We start from the raw sequence: 12,985 nt of genomic DNA, 5'->3' as shown, positions 1-12,985 counted from the left end.
CTGGCTAAAATGTAAATGCAAAATATATGAAAATATTTGTTGTTCGCACCGATTTTTTTACATTCAAAATGAATTTTGTGTTTTTTTCTGAGCGTGCAGAAATTTCAAACGAAGTTCTAACATTGATTTAGATGGATTTAATTTATTTACTAGTTGTTCTATTACTCCATTGAGATTAATGTTAGAATTTTGTTTGAAATTTCCATGTGGTCAGCAAAAAAAGATGAATTCATTTCTAGCATTGAATTTCAAAAGTAAGCAACAAATATTTTTTTGGAAAACACACTGCAAATAACAGTAGTTGACCGCGTGGGGAGGATAAGAAAGGGTCGACCTGAGCGGCCGAAGATGGGACTGGGCTCGTGCTAATGCGGATCGTGAGGGGCGACCGCGTCTGTGGGTCTATTGTGTCCGCGACGGTCACTTTTTTCGACCTGTGCCACAAAGGCGCGGCATTCGTTGGTTAGGGTAAGAATGAGCCGTCTACTGAGGCTCCAAGGACAAGCCATCGTAAGCAGTAGTGGAAGTACGACCTCACTGCGGGGCGTAGGCCGAGTCTTCGGACTAGCCCTAGCCGGTCGACTCCCAGTCCGTCGTGTGAAGGAAGGAATCTAATTGCGGGCTCCCTATATATTTGGGAGAGCAAGGAGATCCAGGCTTTTTGCTTGGGATTCGCACGTTGTGGCATGTTGTGCCCTCTCAACTCAACGCCGGTCCGGGGCCGCCTCGTCGCCAGACACCGCCAAACCACGTAAGCTTGGGAGCCCTTTCTTTCCCACTTCCCAGATTTTTCCCTTCACCCCTTCTCCTTTCTTCCGTGTGCCGTGGTCGACTCTTTGGCAGGGTTTGTGGTTTGCCTGAAGGTTTTTTGTAACAATAAATTGCATTTTTTTTTAAATTGTTTTACTGCCTGCTTACTGCCACCCACCTTCACTAATATCAATGGTAGCAGAGCGCGGTTTTGAGGTGGCAGTGTAGGATATCGTGGTAATCATGGCATTCAAGGTACCAGAGGGAACGAGCTGGATTAATGATCTGTCTAAAACGGAAGCGATTAGTGCTTGTGAACGGTTTGGGATTAGTAATGACGGCGTACTAGATGATCTGAGGAAACGTTTGCGCGAGTATGTGCGGAGTTTGTCCACAACTACTGAAACGGTGCCCGAAAATACAAATGTGAGTAGAGCTGACATGGGTCCTTCCAAATCAAGTGAAGCTATCGGGTTTGACTTCGTAAGGCTAGAGCAAATTCTAACTGCGGCGAAACGCTGGGAACTGCGGTTCAAGGGGGAAGGCGAGGAAAATGTGAGAAGTTTCTTGGAAGTACTAGATAAGTTTGTGGAGCTTTTTGAAGTCAGCGAGCTGATGTTAATGAAATTATTGCCCGAAGTACTGGGAGGCAAGGCCCGGACTTGGTTCTGGGATAACAAATTTTTTAACTATAGGGAATTCACGCGAGAAGTTAAAGCGCGGTTTGGTCCTCCCAATTACGATGCACGATTAAGAAGGGACTTATATAACAGGTCGCAAGGACCGGAGGAAACGTTAGGCGACTACCTTGCTTTAATTATCAAAATGAATAATATACTAGAAAGTCCCGTGCGTTCAGAAGAGCTATTGGAAATAGTTTGTGGGAATTTAAATCCATATTATTCTTGGCACTTATCCCCGAGGCCGGACTCCTTAGAGGAGTTAGAAAAATGGGGTCGAGAACTGGACGCCAGAAAAATGGTCGCGGAGTCATACCGTGAACCGCCCCAAGGTGATGAAATGGTTGATAGGGAATTTGGTAACCCGAGTTTGGGGAGGAGGAGGTCTGATAGCTTAGCTGCATATTCGGCTAATCCTCGGGTGACGCCCCCTTGTCAGAACCGCGGTGGTTCATTCTGGGGCAATAAGAGACAACGAGAGCAAGAGCGTTTCGACCGTTCAGGGCCTTCATTGAGAAATAAAGATAGTCAGGGAAACGCGTAAGCCACGGGAGGAATAAGCTCCGTCCTCGCCGTGGTAGGCGTGTCACCTTTTTTGGTCGAATATCCGGAGTTGATACTGGAATGTCGCCTAAGGTAAACGCAAGGGTTAATGGGACAAAAACTATTGCGCTTCTTGATTCGGGTGCTATTTATTCTTGTGTAACGAATCCTTTTTAGAGAAGGTACTTTTTCTGCCTAGTAAAATACGGGAAAGAGAAATTTTATGCCGTGGAGTGGGATCGTCGCCGATCAAAATTTCCAAAACGGTTTTGCTGCGAATAAAAATTGATGGGTTAACCTGGGACCAGGAGTTACTGATTCTTCCGGGTTGTCCGGTTTCAATTATTTTAGGGGAGGACTTCATGGAGCACGCAGGTATGACCTTGAAATTTGTTAGCAAGACTTATTCTTTTAAGGTACGTCCCGGAGTGATAGGTTATGTACTCCCTACCGAAAATGAAGAAGCAGATGTGGATTCCGCGATATCTTCTAAGTTAAGTAATGATAAAAAAAAGAGATTACAGAAATTATTGGAGAATATGGTGAGGTAATCACAAAAAAATTGGGGTGTACTGACCGTTTGGAATATGACCTTCCGTTGTCTGATTGGACGCCAGTGCGTTCGCCCCCCTTCCAATGCAATCCGATCAAAATGTCAGAGATGAAAATGGTAGTTCAGGATTTATTGAGAAAGGGGGTGATAAAGGAATCTAATTCGGCGTACGCCAGTCCGGCATTTTTAGTATCTAAAAAGGATAACTCTTCACGGATGGTAGTAGACTATCGTGCGCTCAACGAGAAGGTGGTTTTTGATGCTTTTCCGCTGCCCACCACCGAAAATGCGTTTCTTCATTTTGGTAAAGCAAATTATTTCTCGGTGCTAGACTTGAACGCGGCTTACCACCAGATTCCTCTTACTTCAAGGAGTAGGCGAGCCACCGCTTTTATTACGCCATTTGGGCTGTATGAATACAATCGTCTGCCCTTCGGTATTTGCACCGGGGGACAAATACTGTCGCGTCTGATTGATAAGATCTTTAGTGACATAAAATACGAATACGTATTTAACTACTTGGATGATATTGTGATTTATAGCAGTAATTTTAGTGACCATTGTAAACACTTAAGGGAGGTATTACAGCAGTTGAGGCACGCCAAGATAACGGTTAATCCTGAAAAAATATCTTTAGCACGGAACGAAATTAAGTTTTTGGGGCACATAATCTTTGAGAAAGGAATACAGATTGACCCCGAGAGGGGTAGGGTCGTGTTTAACTTTCCTACACCAAAAGACCTCAGGGCAGCTAAGTGATTCTTAGGCATGTGTAGTTATTACGCTCGTTTCATACCCGGTTTTTCGGAAATATCAGCTCCCTTAAACGCTCTAAAGAAAAAAAATTGTCGGTTCGTGTGGGGGCGTGCTCAACAGAATGCCTTTGATGAATTGCGGAAGAGAATAGCCTCACCCCCAGTGCTCCGTATCCCCGATTTTAGCGAGACGTTTGTCGTGCACACCGATGCCTCCGCCAACGCAGTAGCGGCCGTGTAATCTCAACGAATTGAGGGGCATTTGGCGCCGGTTGCGTATGCCAGTAGGACACTCAGCGAAGCCGAAAGAAAATATGCCGCGTACGAGGCTGAATGCCTAGCGGTGGTATTTGGAGTCGAAAAATTCGACCAATATCTGCGTAATCGGGAGTTTGAACTATATACCGACAACGAGGCTCTGTCTTGGATGCGTCGGCATCCAAAGCAATTAGGAAAGGTCGGACGCTGGATGCTACGCTTGGCGGGTTATAAGTTTAAGACTATGCATGTTAAGGGTAATGAAAATGTCATTGCGGATTGTTTATCGCGTATGTTTGAAGAAGAAACTCAGGAAAAAAGTCCTGCCCTTTGTGTCCTTCAGACAGCCCCCTTGAGTTTTATCTCGATATTAGAGCACCAGCAACAAGATCCCGAATGCCAAAAAATTAAAGATAGGATTAACAGGGGGGAAAAGGTTAGAGATATGAAGGTTCGTGGAGGGATATTAGTTTTCAGAAACAAACGGGGGCGACGAAATAGAGTATGGATTCCTTCGGTTATAAGAGCCATGACGATGGCGTACTTTCATGACTCTGTTATTGGAGGACATAGTGGGTATCATAAAACAAGGAATAAGATTACTCGTGAATTTTATTGGCCTAATATGAACAGAGATATACTAAACTACGGTCGGTCTTGTCCCGATTGTCAGAAGGCGAAGCCGGCGCAAAATACTCGGGTAGGATACCATTCGGCAGAAGCGCCAGCTAAAATCTACGACCAAATATTTATTGATTACATGGGACCACTAACGCGCACTCGAAGCGGGCACACGGCAATTTTGGGAGTCATAGACGGTTTTTCTAAGTTCAGCATGTTAATACCCGCAAGAAATGACGGCTGCGAACACCATTAAGGTTTTGTTTAATAGCGCGTTTTCTATTCTGGGGTTCCCCTAAACAAAAGTGTCAGATAACGCCGCCATATTTACGGGAGGCGCGATGAAAGACGCGTGTTTCAGGTGCAGTATCAAGCATGTAACGACATCACCTCATTACCCGCCACCCTCTCATATCGAAAGATTCTTTCGAAATTTGAAGGCCGCCCTCACTATTTTTCATAGAGATTCACACGATCGTTGGGATGAGAATCTTGGTGCACTTGCAATAGCGTTTAAATCCGCTGTTCATGAAAGCACGAAAATGACGCCAGCGAGCTTGTTTTTGGGTCGGGAACTGAACCATCCGCTCGCATTGCAGTGGGGTATGGATGACGATGTTATTCAAGAGAGTGGCGAGCCAGAAAACCGTTGGGAGGCTGCCGTAAAAAAATTAAGAGAGGCTAATAGAGCTGTTGCCGCCCGGTATAACCAGGGACGTCAGCCTCAACCATTCGTAGTTGGGCAATTGGTGTCCGGTAAAATGTACCCCCAAAGCTCTGCAGTAAATAAGAGGAGCGCTAAACTGTTGGCAAAATGGGAGGGTCCTTTAAAGATCCTTAGGTTTACCAGCCCAGTTACAGTGGAATTGTGTGATATAAATACGGGAGCAATTGAACGGCGGTGTCATGTATCGCAGATTAAACCATTCTTTGCACGTCAGTGAGACCCTCCCTTCCCGTCCTCGGCACTCCGACCCATTTTCCTCCTTACCTTTTCCTCTTCTCTTAGGTTTGGCGGTTAGTGCGGTGAGGCGTACCCGGAGAGTGATCGAGGTGAGAGCAGGATTCTGGGTTTGGTCAGTCTGGGTATTTGCCCTATTGTTTCGGGTTTTTTGCCTTTATTTGTTTTTCGTTCCTCTAGTCTTCTGACTGTGGTTGTTATTATGTTGTTTTTTGTGTACCTTGGTAAGCGCAAGATTTGATTATCGTGACTATGGCCCGGCTTCAACGTTTATTTGGTTGCCTGTCACGACTTGGCTTCATTTTTTGTTTCATGCTGAAACTCAGTGTTTCCTATTGCTGTTTATTAGTTGGCACCGTTATAATAAAAATCTTGTGAGTGACCTGTGAGGAAGAAATCACCAGGACTCTTTAAAAATTATAGCGATTGTAGCCTATAATAAGGCTTTTACACTAAACATAGTGATTGCTTCTTTCGAGTTTACATCTGTGTGTGTGTTTTTTTTTTCTTTATCTGTTTGTGAAAATGGACTCTTACTAATTAAGATACTTTTCATGTATTGGTGTACCTTATCTCCTATCGGCTATTGAGATAGATAGCTTGCCTTGTACGAATGCAACGGTCTTGGTTTTGTTTCATGTTTGGCATTTTCATACAGATTTCTGTTGTGTAAAGGTGATTTTTTTTAAATTATGAATTTGCTTGTCTAATTTCTGTGTTGATTGAACATCTGCCTATTTTGGTAAAACTACGGTCACACAACCTCTATACCCCCTCCTGTCCCTTCCCTATCCCCGAGCACAAAACAGACCTGGCGGAGGATTTTTTGTCGGGAGCACAGCGGGGGAGGATGAGCCGTCTACTGAGGCTCCAAGGACAAGCCATCATAAGCAGTAGTGGAAGTACGACCTCACTGCGGGGCGTAGGCCGAGTCTTCGGACTAGCCCTAGCCGGTCGACTCCCAGTCCGTCGTGTGAAGGAAGGAATCTATTTGCGGGCTCCCTATATATTTGGGAGAGCAAGGAGATCTAGGCTTTTTGCTTGGGATTCGCCCGTTGTGGCATGTTGTGCCCTCTCAACTCAACGCCGCTCCGGGACCGCCTCGTCGCCAGACACCGCCAAACCACGTAAGCTTGGGAGCCCTTTCTTTCCCACTTCCCAGATTTTTCCCTTCACCCCTTCTCCTTTCTTCCGTGTGCCGTGGTCGACTCTTTGGCAGGGTTTGTGGTTTGCCTGAAGTTTTTTTGTAACAATAAATTGCATTTTTTTAAATTGTTTTACTGCCTGCTTACTGCCACCCACCTTCACTAATAGTTCAAGAACATTCAGGAGGCACTGGTGTAGCATTCGTTGTTTAGAGAAGAAAATTCTCGCTGCACAGGTGAGGCATTCGGCGCGAAAGGGTTAAATGCTTAACTGTTGTAAAACTTACATTAAAATTTTTACATTCCCAATACAAACCAATTTGTTAGTAAAAATTGTTATTTGAAACAGGACCAAAACTAATGCCAAAAACACTTGAGTTATAATTTTTATTATTATTTCGTGTCAATATTTCGCCAGATCTAAAAAAAAGCCTTAAATGTTAATGTTGGAAGGCTAAGTAGTAAGTAGCCATGAATTTTACCCCACTTACTCCTTTTCTCAATGCCTTCTGCAGGCGATCAAAATTACAATTTTTCACAAAAGCACACACAGGCTTTTTTCATTGGAAAAATAAGAAAGAGGTTTTCCGTGTTTTTGTACGGCAGAGAAAGTCAACATATTGTCCGCTACTCTAACCTTTCAACTTCTTCTTATGGTAGATGGAGAATTTGCTCAATAATTTATCATACCTGACTCGGGAGTCTTACATTTGACATTCTCCTTCCCATATGGAGTCTAATGTAGCTAAACCATTGATTTATACTTATAAATTGTTTAATATCCCTCTTATCTTTCTCAGACTGCTGAAGCACAAAAGAGTTGACAAAGGAAATATTTAATATTCTGAAAAATACTGCCATTGGCAACCTCCCAGTATGTGTATCTACAGTACATTTTGTCTAAAGTATCTGCACCACCTTAAGCTACGTTGTAAAATTCAATTACTACTGATTTTCCCTGACTCTATGTCATGACTCACCCTGCAGTGCATAAATGAAACTAAGCAAACAGCCTTATATATTTTGGGACATTGGATATTACAGTCTTGTTCGCCGAGAATCCGCAAAATGAAGAGCCCATTGTGCATCCTTTGGATGATGCAAAATCACAAGATCTTTTTATTTTTTTGATCGTACCAATGTATTCAATTGTAAAATCTGCTCTTCAAAAATCTGAGACTAATACTTACGAGGCCTTACCTAGTTATGTAATGTGATCCTTCGAACCAGGTTTCAGAGCAATGGTGGTATGGAAGGGTATACGGGTTTTGGCTCATTTGATGACCACATATAGCGATTTCTCTCGTAAAAATTGTTCATGCCTATGGAGATCTTTTCTACATCACTTCTGTCATGAAGAGTTGAGGATTTTCCAAGGATGTGGCAGTATCACTTCCACCAAAGGATCTGGAGATGAATGACCGCCTAGAAACATAAATGTTTAAAAATTAGGCAAAGTTAAAAGATAATATAAAAAAAGCAGTTGCAATCTCAGGTCGTATCAGATATAAATATGGAATGACAGTACTTCTACCATGAAAGATCCCCACAATTTGCTAATAGTGGCTTTACATGAGGTTATGTCACACCAAAAATGTGAGGCTTTCAGGTGCAAGAAAATTATCATCATGAGAGAGTGGGGACAAATTTTCGATCACAAATAACAAGAGCTTAATTCATCCTTTCAATTCTCAATATTTTCACCATTTACTCTATTCTCATGACTTCCTTTTTGATTACAACTAATTTTATTTAATAAATCACTGCCCCCTTTCAGCAAAAAATATCCTGAACACATTACTGTTGTTACACTTTGGTTACAACTAAAACAATTTCTGAACTGCAATGGCAGCAAATCCACAAAAGTAAAAAAAGAATTTTGAAGAATGCCATGTCCCCTGTAAAAATGTGAATATTAGCATAGGAGGATCACCGTTAGTCCACATAGATTATTGTACGCTATACAACGTCAATTATTGCATGAAATGAGCATGGATGCAAGCATAACTAATGCCAGGGTGCCATAAACCTTATCCCACCAGATAACAAAAGCTACCATTATAATTTCACTGTCATTAAGTCCTAAAACTATAGTAGGGTACACATTAACACTTTCACCATGATCATAAAAACGCTAATTCACTGCACAACTGTATCTTAATAGAAATGAAATAATACAAGTTTTCCCTATCATTATAAGTAACTATTAGTGGTGGTGCGATATATTTCCTCTACTTTTCTGTACTCTCACAAAATTCTTCACTAAATATCTAAAGCCATCCATTAATTGGAAAGCGAGCTACGAAATCAGTGAGGTTTTAAAATAGTAATTAAGTACAATAGCACAATTAGAAAAAACTGATGGAACCATGCCTCCACGGCAATGTGGCATGATATTATTTTGGTATTATGTGAAAAACATGAGCCATTGAATTCCCACGAAGATAAAAATAAAAAGTTCTCTAAATAAATGAGGAAGGCTAATATACTCTGGCTAAAATTCACTTCAGCCAGTTAAACAACCATAATCAATAAAAACACCACGTGGGAGAGTGTGAGATGGAATATAACTTATTCAAACACATGAAGCAAAGGCAATGTAACTAAGCTTGAAAAAATAACCACGAGAAATTAAGTGAATAAATATCGCATGTTTTGCCATATCCACCTCTTTAAAACAAGAGAAAGGGCATGCATGGAAGAGTCAACAAGGCTGCCATTGCAGATACTGTAGTATTTCCGCCATCTATTTGCACCGCTTATTTATTCTTAGCGAATAACCCATATTTTCAATTAAAGAACGAGGTCACTGAGATCTAAAACCATGAAACAATTACCAAATTAATGGTATCAGTAGCCATAAAACTAACATAGGTAACCCACCGCATTTTAAGTACTTACCACTGCTGTAAAAAAGTTTTTATATTCAGCTCAGCCTTCCTTCCTGGTTTTCCTGTATCTTGTAGAATTATTAGACACATAAAAAACCGCTATGCATGGACCATCTTCAAATTTAATAGCTTTTAGCAACACAAGACATCTTCCAAGTGACGACTTTCACTGGTTCACTGTTGAAATGAATGAAACAGCAATGTTAACTGTGTATATAGTAAGCACTCGTTCTTTCGTGCACACCCGCAAGCCATCAGCAAAGAGCCCTCCCACAACGGGACCCTCCCCTTCCCCCCTTTCTTCCCCTCCCCCTCTTCCCCAACCCACGGTACAGGACCACCTCCCTCCAACGGAATCCTCCCACTCCCCTTCCGTCCCCCCATGTCTCATTGTCACGTGATTCGTGGTGTTACGGTATTGCTTTTTTGAAATACTAATTTTATATATTTAAATTATGGTTCAAAATTAATCTATGCTTAAACATAAATTTTTTTGCAAAGTAAATACTTAAAAGTTTTATTTTATTTGCGCTTGAGTTAACTTTAACATGGATTACTCGACCCTAAACTGTAATACCCATAATAACTACCATTTCAGCGCAGTTTAGGTTCAAGTAGGGCGACTGTTATTGCAGTGAATAATTTCCAATCATCCTGCAGGCTTCAAAACATAAATTTCACAGAAAAATTATTATAAAAAACATAATTTTAAAAATTTCAATTTCGAAGAAGCACTTGAAACATTACTTCCAGCAACACTGTAAAGATATTTTACAAACAAAACGAGATTTGTGTATGGCAATGTTTAGAGTCCAGCGAAAGAAAATATACTTTTATTGGTTCCGGGGCTCTATTACCATTTCCTCAAAGAGTCTAGTCAGTTAAGATGGTGAAAAGTGCCCCCTGATGTTTCAAAATATAAAAAAATATACACTTACAGTGCATCCAAAATTGTGTTTTCCCAAAGTTTCAGGCCTTTACAATGGATGATAACCCCAAAAAAATTGAGATAGTATTTTTAGTTTTCTATCACCAGATTTATTTTTGTAAAATCATTTCCTTGATTTTAAAATGTAAATACAATTACATTCTACCATCCTGTTTTTTCATAAGTTTTTGACGAAAAACTTGACTTTTGCATAAGTTTGATATTTTCAAAATTAAATTAAAAAATTTAGGAAACAATAGGCATGCCGAAAAAGTATACGTTGTTACCAATATATTCCAAATTTTATTTCAGATTTTAAAATTTGGTAGAACATGGTCAAAAACATGAATAACTGCTATGCACTATTTGCATCTATGTATTCGAGGATGATATTTGATTTGATTGTTGAGAGCAACTATTGTTGATCAGTTTCTTATATTAATGATTAAGAATACAAATTAACATAAGCAATGCCTATCACATTTAGAATAATCTTAACTATTGTTTATAACCGTACTGTTAAGCTTTAATATCCTAAGTACTGCGTGAATATGACAGAAGCGGTGATAATTGGTGTATCATCATTTCGAATATGCATAAAGGGAAATCATTGAGCAGGTTTGTGTTAAAAAATTTGTTTAAAGTGCGAGAATCTGAGCCTGCAATTTTTCAAAATATCTGGGAGCACTTTTTACAATCCTAACCTGCTAGACCCTAGGTATGGCAAGATATCATTGATTTTGGTCCACCTCCAAACATAGATCATGGGCTCCATGCAGTCAACTTTAACACGTTATCTCTTATACTCTATCTAGGTGACATAGGAGTATTTCTTCCATGTAATGGGTATTGTCACAAACCCTCCTGTCTTTTCTTGCCGTCCTTGAAGAAATGCATTCCTAATCATAGACAAGTCTCCATTGGATTTGGGTTTTTCTTGATTTGGCAAATGGCTTGTAATTTGATTGTCTTCTATAAGCACTAGTCCAACTTTCTTTCAGCCCGCCTCTAGGTTGGTTTCCAATTTCTTCTAAAACAGCTCGTAACAGTATTGAGGATTGATTCTATGGAAGAACCGACCATTTTAACAGAAGTTAATATTTCCAATGGTGAATAATGCCCTTCCGCTTCATTTGAGTGCCAAAAGTACACCACATCCAGTGCTTGAGTGAGGCGGGATGAATTAGGGGGAAGAAAACGAAGTGTGCATTACAGAATTGAATTACATTGATTATGAGGTGTGAAGAAAGATTGCCTCCAATTACCACCTTCTTCCCATCTTTTTGCTTAGAGTTAGATGCAGGTGATATGTGGCCCAGTCCTTAAACATTTAAAATGGTACAAAATTTGTGTGGAGAACTTGAGTGCAAACACTTCATACACTGAAGAACAATAAAAGAGGTAGTAAATTTCTTCAGCCCATGGCACAGTAAATATATCCCTACTCTGTGCCCATGGGCTCAAGTGGCCTAAGTTTTTGGATAATGTGTACAAGTTGTACTAAGCAACATACTGCACAGTTAATGAGTTAGTTAGGGCAAAAAAAGGCCTCAATTTCCTTCGGCAACAGACGTCATATGATATATATGCAATCATATCCAGTTTTATGCTATTCCTGATGTCTTTACAGATGAAATTTTGCCGAGTGATATGAAAAACAAACTTATGTGTGAGTTAATTAACCAGTTCTTCTGTCGATGGTGACTTTCCAAACCTCCTAGACTCAATCTATTGTCAACCTGCTGCCTATACCTACCAGCAAAGCACTGAACTACATCGATTTGCTGAAGTTGAGAGCTCGCAGAAAACCAAACATCATTTTTCAGTTTTTGGGGTCAAGTTAGCCCACGTGGCTCAAGTAGCTTGTGTGTAAATGACTGAACTTGTTATATTCTTTCAACACAGGTTTTTAAGTAGCCGAATCGATTCAAACTTGCCAACATTGTCCTATACCTTCTCCTTAAGTTCTTATGCTTTGAATCTTTTTTCATATATCTTCTTATTCTGCTTATTCTCAACGAATACTTCTTGGAACAGCTCATCACCATTGCCTAAGTGCATGGGCCACTAACTCAGCATGGTGAGAATTTACTCATGTTCTGCAATTACACAGCAGTGTACCACAAGAGACCCTTTCAAATGGCAACAAAAGTAAAGAACCTTTTGCCTCTGAGCTTCATGTATACTCCTCCGAGACATGAGTTCAAGTATAAAATGAAACTTCTTTGAAGTTACTTCAGTCTAAATGAGTTTTTCAAGGTGCATTCATATCACAAGACAAGTTGATTGTTTCTTTTTATTGTTGTATACATGTATTGTATTTGGCTAATGTTTTACGAAGTAAAATAGTGGGACCTGTAAATGATATCTGAGAATGGAATTGAATTAAATAAAGAGTAATATTTATATAATTGATAATAGCGCTGAAACTTGGTGGAAATCTTTTATTGTGGGAGTTGAAGAAATAAAAACTTGGCTATTTCTTAATAGTGATTTATTGTGATGACACATGGTTTCATTACAGAGAAACATCAAAGTGAAGAGTAAACCTAAATATGATGTGAAAAATTCACATGAACTTGCAAGCCTGCTCTTACATTAAGTGTCACAACATAGTTGTGTATTAGTTTCATTAGATGTAGTGAATCTACAGAGTATCCCAAGAAAAGAAGTAGCGCATTTAGTGGAAATCACCCTCATCTAGTCAGATACACCCTATCCAGTGATAAGTGTACTTTGTGAACTCCTGAAATGGTGCAGAAATCATAAGTTTTTTTCTTCATTGGCAAGCATTGCAAACAATTAGATTAGCTATGGGGTCACCTTTGTCCCCCATCTTAGCCGAAATTTATATTGATAATTTTGAAAACCTTCAGTTCTCTATTATACGTCATTACTAA

The sequence above is a fragment of the Ischnura elegans genome (genome assembly GCF_921293095.1).
Source record: "Ischnura elegans chromosome 13 unlocalized genomic scaffold, ioIscEleg1.1 SUPER_13_unloc_3, whole genome shotgun sequence".
Taxonomy (NCBI): Eukaryota; Metazoa; Arthropoda; class Insecta; order Odonata; family Coenagrionidae; genus Ischnura; species Ischnura elegans.
The sequence above is the reverse complement of the archived record's forward strand: the minus strand, read 5'-3'. Positions refer to the sequence as shown.